At 36.3% G+C, this 17,108-nt stretch overlaps 1 protein-coding gene across 2 annotated transcripts in view; it reads left to right on the top strand.

Annotated features, from left to right (window-relative positions):
• The first annotated feature begins 4,431 nt into the window (after window positions 1-4,431).
• The window catches only part of LOC112052460 (LIM domain only protein 3), a 77,896-nt gene continuing 65,219 nt past the window's right edge, over window positions 4,432-17,108 (top strand). Inside the window, exon 1 of one of the 2 annotated variants that reach the window (XM_024091545.2) lies at window positions 4,432-4,815. The gene's annotated coding sequence lies outside the window, so the exon portion shown is untranslated. The remainder of the gene's footprint in view (window positions 4,816-17,108) is intronic. The other variant, XM_024091544.2, reaches the window with a different exon arrangement.

The following is a 17,108-nucleotide window of genomic DNA, read 5'->3' on the forward strand; positions in this document are numbered from 1 at the left end:
ACAAACCCCAAGAAGATTTGCTGCTTATATTCTTCAGCAGGTTCGTAGCTACTGCCGTATCAGCCGTATCAATGATACAGGACCACCAAACTACAGGGGCCCCTTACGTGTAAAAGCAAAAATTAGTAAAATGTAATCCACCATCTCACTTAATCTTGTGCTTTCCGAAAAGAAAACATATAAATTTGCCCATAGGGTTTCACTTCACAAATTACAAAAGTCTAAAAGCTATTTTTTTTCTCCAGGTTAAGCGAGCGCCCAAGAGTAGGTTAAGTTTCTGCCATATTAATTTAAAGTAAGCATTTTTGTTTCTTTTGTGAGGAATATTTTTAGGCCCAGCCCAGCTAATTTTGATACAAGGCCCCTCAAAGGCACGCTACGCCACTGTTCTTCAGTCAGTATTGGTAACCAGCCGCACCGCAGTGTATGGATGGATGTCTATGAAACTAGACCCCTTTCGGGAACCGTCTAAGTTTGGACCGTTTAACGAAACGATATAGATAAAACTATACTTTTTAACATTCACAACAATAATTACGTAAAAACTTTATTAACAAATTTTATAGAACAAATATTACCTGAGTTACTTTTACGAAATACTTATAAATTTATTCATCTTCAAGATAATTAAGACGAATTCTGGTTAAAATTAATTAAGATTCAAAAATGATATCTTCGGATATCCTAATTTCGCTTCTCGAGAAATGCAAGATTTAATCTCTACGTACCTAGTACTTATAATGCAGTATTGTTCTAAAGTTAATTAATATTTGCTGAAGCACCTACCTACCGCACTATGAAACCCCTTTAAAGAACAAGAAATATAATATTCCAGTTCATAAGTTGCCATTTTCATTTATATGTCCTGCTTCAAAACTGGTTTAGGTTTTACTTTCTGAAGATTTAAGGCGCAGGATGTAATTAGTTGTGAATGTATATTGTATAATCATACCTATATGTTATAGAGGTAAGGTTTATTGCATTCAAGTACAAAGAAGTAATATTTCCAGTAAATTCACTACCCACGGCGAACGTACGTTGGCTGCGATATACAAGTTTAATTAAACCATTTTTACATGCAACGCAAAGTTATAATAGTGCAATGAGTAAATTAAAAAGTATGGTTATTGCGTGCGAGGCGGGGCAGGGCTCAACCGGTGCCGTGACACGAGTTAAACTAAATTAATAAACTTGCAGCAGTCTCCGGCTTTATTAAAAAACACTCATTAAAGCGGAGAAAAAGTAGGTAAAGTCGCCGGCGGGGACAGCGCCGCTAATTGCGCCGCTTTTATTGCTTAAATAAAGTTTTAGTGGGGAACACAAGTTTTAATTAAAAATGTGAGAATAGTTTTTAATAAAGGACGGACTCGGTGCGCGTATATTGCGAAACTTTAAGCGATACGCTTAGCTTACAGGAAGTCCGGTTATATTGCGTCTTGCTCTTGACTCTTGACTCTTTGGCCGAGTGCTCTTCGCGTTGTCTGTGGACTTCGCTTGAACATAACTATTTTTTGATTTTGATTTGTTCTTTGATTGATTCTAATATCGCGGTTTTCTATAAACCGCAAAGATTTTTGTGGGAGTTAAAGCCCATGTATACTACGGTCTACAATCTATTTATGCGCTAAGTTTCTTTCTGATTAGTTCAGCCATTCTGTTGTGATTTAAACAAACATCCATTATTTCACATTAATATATACTTTCTTTCTTTTGCATTTACAACATATGTTAGACATGTAACTACAATAGACAAAGTTATTGGAAAGGAATGGATCCTAAAAATAACTGTTTTCTAAAGATAAAAAACGTCGAGGCGAGCGACGATCAAGTTTCATTTAAACCTTATTTATGAGCTAAAGCTCAGGAAATTATTAACTGAGCCAGAAGCGTAAATTAGTTCACAAGCCTGAAAGTGTTGATTCCACGGTGTCACGTGAAATGCTGGGTTATTGGGTGCCGTGACATTCATCAATATAAGTGACAAACGGCACGACTAACGGGAGAAACTAATAATGGTCGTGATTTACGCCCGCCCTTGTTATTACGACTCATGTGAAATGTAATTTCGGCATACTGCGTGTAGTGTGGCACGCACACACAGAGCAAGCGAGTGTGCAATACGTTTAATAAAGGAGGGACGCGAAGTAAATCCTTCAATTTCGCCGGCACACAGCGGCGTATTCTCGTTAACCGTGGCAATAAGTTAAACGGGCGGGCGGGACGGTGCCGCGTGGCCGCTGCGCTGAGCCACAGCCTAGGGCGGACGACGGTAAACTCACTGACGGAATGTATCATCTGGGGGTATGTAGTACCCCACGTTAAGACGAAACAACGGAAATAAAGAACACTGCGTAATTGTTTTTGGAACTTTTTGCGGTATTTTTGTACCCTTCGTTATAATATTGCAAAAGTTCAAATGTCAAATTCTTAGAATATATATTAAAACAACCGTTAGTAAGTATAACTAACAATAAAGTTATAAACTTACTGCGCAATCATGTAAATGAACATTATTCAAGTCTTTAGCAATAATACTTTCAAGAAAAAACGTAATTTAAAAATTGATATGGGAAATAATTTTAAAAATATATTGCCGTCAAATTAAGGAAGTAATTACCTTAACTGTATTGTAAGTACCCAGGTCATTATTAAATATTACATAAGTAATGTTTTGAAATGCACGTCTATAATACTAATAAACACGTAGACGTAAGCTTAATACTTGTACATTTATTTTTTAATAGAGGTTGTAGATTTGATATACGAAAAAATCCACATTTTATTCAGCTTTATAATATTTAATAGAGTTACCCATCTTCAATTTTGTCGTGAAATCGATTTTGTTACAACATTATAAACATAAAAGTCTTTTCAAATATTTGTAAACTTTGGCTTGTAGGACTAGGGGGTGTTTCAAACGTCAAAGTACTAAATATTAGTAAGTATCATCACCAAAGATACGTAAGTATTCAAAATTTGAGTCCAATCGAACGTCAGGAAGTTATTCGTCTTACAATATTTTACCCCACAGGGCAAGTGAAATGAAAGCTTGTAAAAAGGCTGTATTTCTTTAGGCTGTGGCGGTTCACCCGCGCCACTACCGCTACAGGAAATTAAAAAGGTCTTGAGCCACTACGTCGAACCGCGGGCACTCGTCGCCACGTACTGCATTACTTGGAGGCACTAATTACCTCGCATGCTGCTATAAATGGCATAATGATTAGGTGCCCGCTCGCCGGATTTGGCGTTCGGAATACGTATTAAAATATCAATAACTTTGTAAGGAAAAACAGTTTTTCTATTCGATTTGCGTTTCACATTACTGCCTCCATTAGCAAAGTAAAATTAATAATTCATTATACACACATTAGTATACTGAATATTGTATTCGCTTTTTAATGTAAATCGCTATTGCAATATCTCTAAGATAAAGAATATTAATAAGCGTAGGCGTAATTGTAAGCGTAAAGTACACTTTATCTACACTCATTTCTCACACGCTGTAGTTCAAATAGGTAGACTCATAATGGAACCATTAATCGTGATTATTATATAAAGTAATGGACGCATTAACGCTGCAGCCGGTCGGTTTTAATCAAAGTTCGTTCGAAGCGAACTTAGTTCAGCAAGATTGCTTCATATCGAGGTAATATAGGCTGGGGAGTAATATCTCTCGAACAAAGAATACACACGTACCCTCCCGCCCCGACTGCACTCCCAATTAGATGTTCGATGAAAGTGTAATCAGACGTTGGCCGGATCCGGGACGTAATTAAACGGCGCAGGCGAAGAGTGATTTATTAATAGAAAAGCTCGAGCCGTAATGAAATACTGAGCGGACAATGGCGGCAAGGGCGGCCCGCCCGGGGAAATTAAATTCTCAGCGCCGACGGCCCGGACGCCGTCCCGGACCGGACACACATACACTTACCGTTTCTTTGCGGTTGTCAGTCACCACCGACGCTCAATAATGCATGCTGTCTGCCAGCTATCGCTTCTACTTCACACGAGCTACCTATCGGGGGGACGTATGAACGAGCATAAATTTGTCGACTAGGGAATGTAAAGAAGATTGGTTTTCTACGAAAAGGGGTATGGAGGAGGGTGGAATTGAATTTAGGCCGGCATTCACTAGCGACTCAATATTACAGTACACAATTGAAAAATAATGGAACTACTGGTTCGCAGTCCTTTCAGACGCTCGATGTCTTTATAAAAAAAATAAGTGAAGGCACAATGCATTTAAGCGTACACGTTATTACGGGGAGCCGTAAAAGCTGTTGCTAGTGTACTTTTCAAATTAAAGCATTAAAGTGTTCTGACCCCATCATTATATTAGAGTGTTGTTCCATTCCACCCCGTATTCCGGCGCCCGCCCTCCGCGACTCGATTCTCGCCTGCTTTCGGCTTTCCCCCACGGCCGGCTTCGGGCTTCGGCTCATTCCGCCGTAAGCTCTCGTGTTCAGTGGACGTGTTGTCGTGCCTCCGCGGAGCCGCAAACTTTACACGAGCTGCGATAAAATAAAACCCAAGTCTTTTATTACTACTCTGTAATCATTCGCGTTATAATCTCGTATAAGTCTTCAGTGTTAATATTTTATTACATTATAACCGTTACATTTATTTTTTTATAAATTATAGACTTTATTTGGACATTCAGTAAATTTTGTAAATAAAAAAGTGACAATTGAAGTGGACAAGCAAATCTAGGTTCAGTGGATTTTTGTTACTGTGAAATAGTCAGCTGTGGATTTTAGACACGTTCTTGGAGAACATTTTCGGTGTTTATTTTGGCGCAAAGCGGCGTTAGATACGGTAAGTTTCGTGTTATCAGTTTATGTACAGTGATAAGCTTATTTATTGCCCGATATTGTATACTTAATATTGCGTTATAGTATTACGATGTTTATTGCTTTATGTTTATTTGATTACAAAATATACTTAATATTAACTTATGCCACCAATGTTTTTGTATAAACTGTAATATAATAAAAACAGTAAGTATATTGAATAAGAATATTATTTTTGTTAATTTTAATAGTTAATAGTAGTTAGATCAAAAAGTCCAATTGTTGTTTAATTTTAATTGTATACAACAAGATTGATTGGCTGACAGCTGACCACAAATTGGTATACCGATATTATTAGGCTATGTACTAGGGGGCATTAATAGGTAATTATTTGTTTATAAAATTGCTTACAACGACCGTATTTAATATCATTGATTGCTTATAATTTTTAGAACATGTAACATTTTTTCTACCATCGGGTAAATATATTACATATATTTATGTACAGGAAAAGAAACAAAAACCAAATTGTTATTGAATACAAGCAAGAGTTAATTGATTTATTTTGCTATTTATAATAGTAATCGGTACTAAATCGGTAGTACTTAATCATTATTCATTAAATGATTGTTGTTTAATGTGTAAAAAAAACTGGTCAAATTGTGAACCTCCTCCTCCTTTTTGAAGTCGGTTATTAAGAACTACCTATTTACTTAAGTTATACACAGTAAATACAAGTAAGGCACAAAAACATTACTCGTATGTTAGTATAGGTATTTTAAACTAGGGGACACAAACAAGATTAATGTGCGTAGTTACGGGGTTTTTTACTTGCTGATAACGTAGCTTTCTATTGGTGAAAGATATTTTCTAACTACAAACGAACAAACAAAAAGTCTTTCTTCATTTTACTTAATATTTAATTATAGATAAGTAAATTAGATAAATAATATTTCTTCACACCTATATTTTAATATTTCCAATAAGGCGTTCCTTATTCCTTTTTTCTTTTCCTATTTAATTCCTAACATTTGGCGTGCACAAGGTTTTTATCTAGGGTAGGCTCTATACTATACGTACAAATTGTACGAAATGGGAAATTGCACCTCCACTAGAGTTACGTAATGAATCCTTAGGGTATGCATTGCGTTTATGCATCTATGAAGTGCACGCCACTGGATATAGACTCCGTGCCACGAAAGAAGTCCCGCGGCTAAGACCTGAACTAAAATTGACAGCGCTTTATATAAATGACAATAAGACCGCCATTACCAAAAGACAAAGTGCGCCATTAAGATATTAGCGTCGTTTCTTCGGGACTTATTTCGTAGCGCGGAGTATAGGTACAATGTCCGTGTTCCTTATTCCTATAATAATAACAACCTAATGACCTTCCCTTTTCCGTTCTATCTATTGGAACTTTTGGATTTTGCAATTAAGACTTATTTTCCCACCTACCTAACTACCTACAAACAAACACTACATAATTGCGCGGAAATTGCAATTAACTGGAAATTGGCGCTTTAGGGTTGGTAATCTACTAAATACTTACTTAACGTAGGTAGTATTTACTAGTGGATAGGTGTTTACCTACCAGCGGCGAAGAGTCCATACAGACCGATTCCCGCCGGGTTACCTTTTAAAAAACCATACACACATATCCGTTATTGTATGGATGTATGAGAAATCTGAGTTTGTATCGAGCGGTATGAATTTCCTTTTCTTTGGGACGGCATGCCTTCGTCAAAATTCCATCCTTTGCCACTGCTATCTGCCTACCTACGTTAAAAGCGTCTTTAGGTATAGGTACACCTAATCTGTCATGGCAATAAAACTGGATACTGGTGGATAAATTGTAAATTGCTGTGATGAAAGTTATTATCATAGCTTATTTTACAGTTTTTAATGCTAATATGAACATAAAATCTAATAAGTAGGTAGACTATTTATATGTATAATTATGATAGAGAAATAAAAAATAATAATTATAAACAAAGTAATTAAAATAACTGTCATGCTTTGTCTTTATTGATTTTCATAATTACCTGAATAAAGTTTCCTTTTTATTAGTAACTAGCCGACGCCCGGGACTTCATCCGCGTGAAACTCGATGTAAACTTTCAACTACCCCTACTCCTACCTACTCCTACCCTACTTTTCTGGTTAGTTTTTTACACCTTGTGTCCGAAAAACCTAAATATCTTACGGAACCCTATTTTTTTTCAAAATAAAATTTAGCCTATGTTACTTGTGGATAATGTAGCTTTCGAATGGCGAAAGAATTTTTAAAATCGGTCCAGTAGTTTTTGAGCCTATTCATTACAAACAAACATACAAACAAAGTTTTTCTCTTTATAATATTAGTATAGATTGGTTAGCCCTATAGGACTAACAATTTGGTAAAACCTATCCTATACATATAAAAAAAACTGGTTAAGTGCGTGCCGGGCCAAACGGAGTGTAGGGTTCCGTAGTTGTACGTCACCAGTGCCAACTTAGAATAGAGGTTTTCCGTTGGCTGGCTTGGTATTAACTACTTTTTCAATTGTAATTTCATAATTAGCTGTGATGGTTTTAATTTCATTATTACTAGGTACCCACTATGTGTAGATTTTTTATGTCCCCATAAACAACCTAATACTTGGCATAGTAAGTATTACTGTAACAAAAATTAGCATCATAAATCAAAAAATAGTGTTATTACACCCAGAATATTTTTTAAACAGCTATCTGACGATACTTTAAATCATCCCCACTTTTCATGGAATGCCCTACATCCTACATGTAAATTGGGGGTGATTTTACTTTATGAATTTGTCGAATGTGCTAAATCAAACCTTTCTAGTACTGACTACACTGACACTGACAGTCATGGCGAAACTAATGGTTCCTTGTTGACTACGGAACCCTAAAAACAAGTCCTCTGTAGGAGCGAATCTAAGTGAAAATTATATTGTCATGTCACATGACGGCTAACGAGACCGCCACAAAAGAAAAGGAAGTAAACTACAGTAGGATTAGTCGTATGCGCTGCCATGCGCCGGGAGCGACGCAGTCTCGCCTGCCTTGTTATTTTAATTATCTCCGGAGTTAGCGTTTTTGTGAGCTTAATGAAATATGCACAATTAGGCCTATTTATAGAGACGTGAATATACTCAACAAAGTGTGACATATGCCGTTGTGTATAAATCTAAACCAACTAAACAAAAAGTAAAAACGCAAACTTTATGAGAATGGCAAACTTTGTTTCTATAAGTAATTAACTATGTTATTTAAAAAAAATAATTGCAACGCTGATCTTACACAGGTAGGGATCAATGGGGATGTTAACTTTTCAATGTATTGATTTTTATGAGACATTCGGGTAAATATATTATTCATATTACTATCACATAATCGACACGTAGATATTGCTAAATCTACACGGTTGGGAAATCTTAGTAACTTTTCCCCGTAGACAGACATCACTTTCAGAAGGGGGCATGGCGGTGAATTTCTAGCAACTACTGTTCCTCAACAGGTGAAGGAAATATACCTATAAGTACGAGGATGATAAAAACGTCTTGAAATCAATTATTAAGAAGGTAACTACATACTTAATTTCTGTGGAGTATATAATATGTTTTATTAGATACGTTAGCTATCTGACCCAATACTATACTACTATACTAGCTGACCCGACAAACATTGCTTGCGATATTTTCTTTCGCTAAGTACATTAAATACGAGTGGGTTTTAAAAATGCGTAAAACGTGTTAGGCAAGTTCCCACAAGTGTGACGCAGCGTCACACTTGTGAAAACCTTCCTTTTTTGTCGGCAATTAAAAGGAAACAGTGAAGTAGATTTAGTGATGTGCATGCACTCGCACGGCTCCGCATAATGACGCCGACGCCCGTCGCTTGTTATTTTAATTGTTGTGTCTTAATTAAAGTTTGGTCGCACCCCCCGGCGAAGGGGGAGGCACTCCAGAACAGCTGAAATCACTTAAAATTCAAGCTATTTATTTCCATTACAGGACAAAGGCTTGCTTAATGGGGTCACGAAACTTCCACGTATTAATCTATAGACTATAATGGTTGTAAAGGAAATAAAGTTTCTTTGTAAACGGGAAATTTTGCACTGTTTGCGAGTAGTTTCCAAAGAATGTTTTAATTAATAGTCAACGTTTAATCATTATGTAATAAAAACGCCGTGTAGGTAATTACGCAAACACTGTTTTTTTAATAAAAAAAAGTATATCGGCCGCTTAACCACGCATTTAATTAAAGTTGCACTTATCGTAAAATTAATGATGTACTTATAATTTATGACGATAACAATTTTATCTGTGTAATATGAGAGGTACCTACATTCTATCAGAGTAACGAGATTACGCGAACAATTAAGCAGAGTCATACTGTTTTTCTGAAAATAATGATGTAAGTACGTAATCAGTGCTATAATTGATGCTGGATTATTAATTTAAATAATATCAACAACACATGTATGTAAAAACGAATAAAGCAACTTTGTATCTACACAATTCAATTTTTGAGCAGTGTGTTAAGTAAGTTTATCTACACTAATATTATAAAGCTGAAGAGTTTGCTTGTTTGATTGAACGCGCTAATCTCAGGAACTACTGGTCCGAGAAAAAATCTTTCAGTGTTAGATAGCCCATTTATCGAAGAAGGCTATAGGCTATATATTATCCCCGTATGAACAGAAACCGCGCGGCGTCTGCTAGTGTGAAATAAAGCACAAGCTAAGTTTTATTAATTACCTACTAGCTGACCCGACAAACATTGTCTTGCGATATTTTCTTTCGCGAATAGATACTTTATTAAAAAATCATTAAAATCAACCATCAAAAACACCGCGTACCGTGTCCCACAAATACCGTGAAATTATATTAGTTTCATAATAATATACGTAATTTATTATTAAATCAACTATTATATATGTTGCCAACAAGTAATAACGAATATAATAATAATGTTTGACTATAAGAACTATGTCAAAGTTCAAGTACATAAAATATAAAGAAGTAACTGACGCAGCGCGGTTTCACCCGCGTGGTTACCGTTCCCGTAAGAAAACGGGGATAATATATAGCTTATAGTCTTCCTTGATAAATGGGCTATCTAACACTGAAAGATTTTTACAAATCGGACCAGTGGTTTCCAAGATTAGCGCGGTCAAGCAAACAAACAAACTCTTCAGCTTTATACTAATATTAGTAGAGATACAGTCTTTGTTTTCATAATAATAAGTCTACGTGTAAGTACCGATTGAATCATGGGTCGTGATCGTTACGTTCACCTACTTATTAATGCGAAGATCTGTGACCTGACATTTCCAAGTATTTAACCAAGATTATATTATAACTTATCAATCGCGTTTATCTGTTTTATTAGCTATGGTAGATTATTTAAATGCAAAATAATAGTCCCACCGTATCAGTTGATGCTATTAATATAGCCGTGTAATTATAGAGGCGGATTGGCTCGTTTCCTTAATGGCGCTGGTTTCCTATTCCACACTAGCATACACACACAGGCAACTTTTTATTTTAAGTAAAATATATCACAACTACAGCTTCATATGAAAGTATAATGCTACAAATAATAACAACGCAAAGAGACTTTAGATTAATGTTGTTACGAAATTGCTACGTGCCGTAGTTGAGACTAAAGTTGTTCGTGTATACACTCCCTTATTTTCTGTATCCAATGCGCGGAGGTATAGCCCAGGCCTTATGTACCTATATGAGTAAAGCCGCGGCGCAAAATTAACAATATAATATTACAATAAGCTAAGTAAGTATTTGCGTTGAAGTTACTCATGAATCCGCCGTGAAAAGATTAAAAAACTTCCTCATTAAAATATCAGTGCACTCAACAATAAACTAATTACTACCTCTGAATTAAAAATCATAATCAACACAGCGAGCTTCTTAATTAATTATTAGATTTACCAATTAACCGTGTTTGTGTTCGAATAATTAAAGTATGGGCCGTATTAGTGTTGGTGTTAGGCAGGGTTGTCATATGGGGCCCCTAACTATGAACTAGTATATTTGCATAAAAGATGTTACTTTGTTTATTAATATGGGTAAATAACATTTTTTGCACTTTGCGCTATGAGAATTACTAAAAATATTAATAAATAATCAAATTATTATGATAAAATATACCTATGTTTTAACTAGATATTTTAGTAACTTCGTTAAGTTTAGGACTTGAAAATCTTCGTATGTTTTGTACGTAGATATCGACGAAGAATGGCAGCCCTCGATGTATCGATGTTGGCAAAGCAAAATCTGATCCGACACGACACTCGGCAATTACCGTTCACTGCGAAACACATCGAATTCGCGTAATTGCTGGGAATATTACGGCTCCCAACTAAATTGTTCTCGACTTAATTAATTAAGCTTTTGTTTCAAACTAACAGCAAAGTGTAGAGTTGGCAATTCTAAATTGGATCTTGTAATTACCTTACCCACTTGCGCAGAAACTGTCTACTTTCAATTATAGCCGAAGCTTGCTTAATGGAATCAATTATAATTGGGAAACAATACGGAACCTTATTTAATACACGTTTGTTAACAAATCTAAAGTTCTAATTAAATTATGTACACAATGAATGTATTTTGTTTGCATTTCATCTGTTAATAGCTGCAAATGTAGAACTTTTCTACACAAACTGCCGGTTTAGTCTCTAGTGGATTTCAGCAGAAGCAGTAGCAGTAGCTTTCGATTGTCTCAATTCGCAGTGTTAGAAACTATCACATAAATAAGTTCGTAGCAAAAAATATTGTAATGTATCGTCTACGTCGTTAAGAATTACGCTTTAGTTTTAATTAATTGAACGCGTGTGCGTGATGCGTGTATTGTTTCACACACATCTGTGTGGTTAATTAGCGCAATAGCACGGTATCGTTTGTCAAGTCGGTCGTGTAAGTCGTTTTTCAAAACAAAGCCGTCACAAATTGGCCGGCCTACGGGGCGCCGGCTACTGGACACCGCTCGCTCGTTACGCTCCCGCCTCGTTAGGAGAATTGTTTGTTCGAGTATGTAAAAATGTGTTTATTTGCACGTACGCTCCGGGCTAAAAAATATATGAAAAGACCCTTTTAAGACTTTTAATGATTTCCCGGCAAAGGGAAATTGGGTTAGTTATTTTCCCCGGGGTTGTCCCTCGTTAAGTTTTAATGGGGTAGCTAGCTACGACGTAATCAAACGTGCTTATTTAAGCTAACGACGTTTACAGGTCTCTGTACTTTGTCGTCAATAGAAGTAATTTAAAGAAGACCGCTCTCAGTTACGCCTTTGTCGTGGCACCTACGCAAATGAGGTCTTTTATAAAAAAATAGAGTGAAAACGGTTAAGATGCTGCGGCGAGCGATTTCTGCTGGAATCATTAACATCAAGAGATCCTAAGGAACATGGTAATCAGAAACGAGTTAGAAACAGGGGGTTTCCGGTGCGGCCAGTAACAACTCTCCGTATAGGCAGAACGCCTAATTAATCTTCAGTAAAATGTCGACATTGCTCGTTTTTGCCAGGAACTCGGCTCATTAGAGCGACGAGGCATGTTGATTACATTCTGTTGCGCTTATTAGCGCAAACTCTCATTAGGGGCTACTATTGTTGTAATTAAACAAGCAACGTTTCGGATCGGGGCCCTCGCATCGCGAAATCGCCCCTATCCACTCGTGATACAATGCGAGTCGTGACAAGCGATACTGGAGTTGTGTGAATTTAATTAACAACTCAATAGCTACAGAAGGGGAGTTCTTGTGGCGTCTGACATAATTCCATTGTTGTCTATGGTATAAAAAGCTGAGGTTTGTGTAGAAGTGAGTTACACAATGGGGATGATGACTAGGTTTGAATATATTGATTTTTATGATACATTCGGGTAAATAGGGTCAATGTTAACTAATTTATACATAAAAAGCAAAGATTGTCTGGATATTTGCAAAATAAATGAGATTATAAAATTTCAAAATCTATTAAAAATATTTTATCGTAATTAGATGAAAATTCATACAGTTTTAGCTTCCTTACATTAAATGTGACATTTTTTAATATATGAACTATAAGCATAAACGCACAAATAACAAAGATATTAGTAATTTTGTTTGAACGCGCATACAAATCTAACGATCACTACATTGCCTATGACGTCATTATTTCAAGCCATTTTGTATGGGGCGTTTTTCAGGGATCCGCGGCAGCGCCGCAAATCTGACTCTTTAAATCCCTGTAGCTTCGAAAGTAATGATCGCAGATACCCTGTTCCTTTTACAAAATTGCTTTACTATTAGTATATTTTTAATTTATATACAATTTAAAAAACTGTCATCATCCCTATTACGAGCGACGAGCTAGGTGCTGTTGCCGCTGACGGCGGGTGCGGGTTTAATTGGGCGTCGAGGAGCCGTGGCGTGTTCCTCTCCAACACTTCTAATTGGCTCGCCAGCACTAACAGGAGCGCTGTTCTCTAAAATGGCTGCCCATCGTCATTACTTATAATAGGGTCCTAGTCCTCGACACTAGCTATTCCCTTTTTATCTTTTAGTTAGGTATTTTTGCTGTATCCATCTATCTAACAGGCAATTAGACTACTTAACGGAAGTAGTTGAAACATCGCTTTTTGATAAGGGATTGGAAGTTCAACAGGATTTACCTACAATCCTGTTTTTATTGAATCACTTCGTTATAGAACAACTTAATCACTTTTTAAGATATATGTATGTAGAAACTTAATCAACATACAAAGCAAGCACGATGAATAAAGTTTTTTATTATCTTTTATTTTGTTGGTGCGCTCGTTCGCCGGTACAAAAACATCCGAACTCATTATCGTTATGTACACTTAAACCGCTTCATTAAGATTTATTTTGTATACATTTGTGGGGCTTAATTGTACAAACATCCATTTTATCTATCTGTGTCAGTATTTGATCAGAATTGATTGCCCGTAATGTATTTTGATTGTCGCCTCACGTTCGCTGCGCGTGCGCCGATGTGACAAAATAGCTCTGGCTTGTGACCATTATATTTTATTGATATTATTACATGAACTCAATACTTTATTCAAATACTAGCCGGTGACGCCAAGCCGTTTCACCCGCGTAGTTCCTAAAATATAGCCTATGACACTCACAAATAACATGGCTATTTAGTGGTAAAAAATTATTTCACTAGATCCAGAGATTACCCCCTACAATATTATAATATTACCCTCTGTATAATATTAGTAGTGATAATATTATGCTACGATTAAAGTGGTATTGAAAAATTACAAAGTAAATTCGTGACAGCTGACATGTTATACATATAGAAAGTAAAACCAATTTACTGAAAAATGTCAAGGTACAAGGTCTAAAAAGTAAAATCTGTTCTGAAGTAAAAAGGTTTAATCCCAATGGAAGCAATCCACCAACACCTTCCACTTGAGCTTGAACTGTCGTATGAAAGATCGGATATAGAAGCCTGTAATCATCATCGATCGTATATCGTTAGATGGGCCTCAAAGTATCGCGGAATTGTCATTGGTTTCGCACATTGATTACGTCATCACTCGTAACACATTTCTCTTTATTCAAGTTGTGGCTTGTGTTTTTACACTTCCAAAATGAACACGAAGGCATAATTAAGGCATTAAAATGAAAAAAAAACAGTGAATATTTTTTTAAGTCCACTCACAGCATGCGCTTGTTACGTACTAAGATAAGATGTGTGTGCACGTCTTTGGGTAATGTCATAAAATTGTGCGTTCTTTGTGGAGGGGCCCATCTAACGATTTATATCGATGGTAATCATTTGCATATTCGGAACCCTAGAAATATTATAATAACAAAAAGGATAAATAATTAAATGAGAAATGTGAGCCAATTGAAGGACGTATTGACGTCATAAAGATTGGATGTAGGGTTGCAATGGACCACGAATGGAGTGACGCGCCGACGCTGTTCAAAAGCCGGATATGAGCGGCTATTTAATTTCCGCACCTTCGCTGATCGTTTGTGTTTACTCAATCAATTTTTAAATTTACAAATCTCTGTTTAACATTCAATTAACTTTGTATGTGTTCATCCTGCCTGCCTATCCTACTAATATTAGAAACGCGAAAGTTTGTATGGATGTTTGTTTGGATGTTTGTTACTCTTTAACACCGCAACTACAGAACCGATTGTGCTGAAATTTGGAATGGAAATAGATTTTACTCTGGATTAACACATAGGCTACCTTTCATCCCGGAAAAATGCATGGTTGTTAAGTAAAGAGTTAAGTCACCTTGGCTATCTCACTGTCGTTTGATCTAATGGTTAGTGAATGTGGCGGATCATGACTTTTTGAAAGCCTCTGTAGCACAGTGTAATGCACGGTGAAAACATAAGATGGAGGTCCTGGGTTCGATCTCCGGCTGGGCCGATTGAGGTTTTCTTAATTGGTCCAGGTCTGGCTGGTGGGAGGCTTCGGCTGTGTCTAGTTACCACCCTACCGCCAAAGAAGTACCGCCAAGGGAATTAGCGTTCCGGTATGATGTCGTGTAGAAAACGACAGGGGTGTGGATTTTCATTCTCCTCCTATCAAGTTTTCTTTTTTTCTTCCATCCTACGAGTAGATTGCATCATCACTTACCATCAGGTGAGATTGTATTCCAGGGCTAACTTGTAAAGATTAAAAAAAACAAAATGTCCCGGTTTTGATTCCTGGATCCGGCTATGAAATATTAAGCTTTTTTCACAAATATGATATGTTAAAATCCTCAGCCCCTAATTAGGAAGTTAGTGGTGTTAGTGTGTTTTGCTTATTACACCTGATTAATATCTTTGAAAATAACAACCACATTTTACTAGCAAATGTCTGCTATCTCTATCTACCTGCTAATTAAAATTTAATTGCTATAATTAAACATACACAACTTCATGCAATTATTATTATTAATTCAGTATACCTCTTGGAATTCCTTAATTGGCTTAAGTGACTAATTTGTGTTATTTTACATCATTTCCGCTTAATTCTAGGAAATAACAACTCAATATCATAATTAGTAACAACAAATATTTTAACATCAACTTAAGTAACCACTCTTTTTGTAAAATAGTAATGATTAACACAAGAGTATCACTAGTAGGTAGGTGCGAAGTTAAAACTTCAATACTCTATTTATTTTGGGGATTAAAAATCCAAAATTTTTTATAATCCTAGGATTATTTGGTATGTATTGTATCATATGATTTACGCAATCATTAATCCATACCTTGGCATATTTTACCGAGCACAACGAAACGTAAATAAATAAAATAGAGATGCTATGTTTTTTGAATAAGGCAAATTGGTACGTAACAGAAATAATTACAACGTTAGCATTAGGCTAAACGTGTAGCAAATTATAATATAATGCTAATTTAGCTAATGCACGCCATTGACAATCAATTATTCTCACGTTTCTGCAGCACCCACGACTATAACTGATCGTGTATTGGTAACTGCGTGCATGACGGCGCGACTTGAAACGTCTTCGCTGCCGTTTGCGCTGCAGAAACGTGGGAATAATTGACCGTCAATGACCTACTTAACAAATAAAGGGTGTCAAGCTGGACTCCTGAAAGGCTGTGAAAGCCATGCTATAAAAGCTGAAAGTTTGTCACCCTGTTTCTACAACACGTTAAGTAACGTAATTTTGGTGTTGAGACCGTGGCGGCTTTGGATAGCAGATTTCAAGGGTCCAGACCTTCAATCGTCCAAATTTAAAGCGTATTTTTAATATTCTCTTCGACATAATATGATAAATGAGATCGCCAATAGCCACTTACTTCGTGGCAATCTTTCGAAAAACGCTATTAAAGATCAAAAAGGTTCTCTTAGTGCAGGGTAGCCATAAAGCTGTCTGGGGATCAGGGACATAATTTCTAATGATATTCTGTAGGAAATGTAAAATTTTACGTTCTTTACTTAGTCAATTCAAAAATAGATTTGGGAGGTAGTAGGTGTCACGGGTCTTCACATCTACTACCTCCCAAATCTATCAGGATCCAAACTCCATAATTACCATCGGTACCGTACTTACCTACTTATGGTTCCTACATTTTGACTTTCATAAAATGACGAAGGTTTAGCCATCATAAGGACTAAGTCCAATACCTATAAATTATCCAAAAATAGAGTAATGACGATGTTCATTCCAATTAAAAACAATCTTTAATTGAAGCTCAACTTAGCTACCGATTTGTTCTACGCTAATCCCTAAGCCAGAGTAATGTATGATTCAGTCAACATGACTCAATCTCGTAGCGTATTTAATTAGCACTAAGTCAC

This window comes from Bicyclus anynana, chromosome 6 (genome assembly GCF_947172395.1).
Source record: "Bicyclus anynana chromosome 6, ilBicAnyn1.1, whole genome shotgun sequence".
Lineage (NCBI taxonomy): Eukaryota > Metazoa > Arthropoda > Insecta > Lepidoptera > Nymphalidae > Bicyclus > Bicyclus anynana.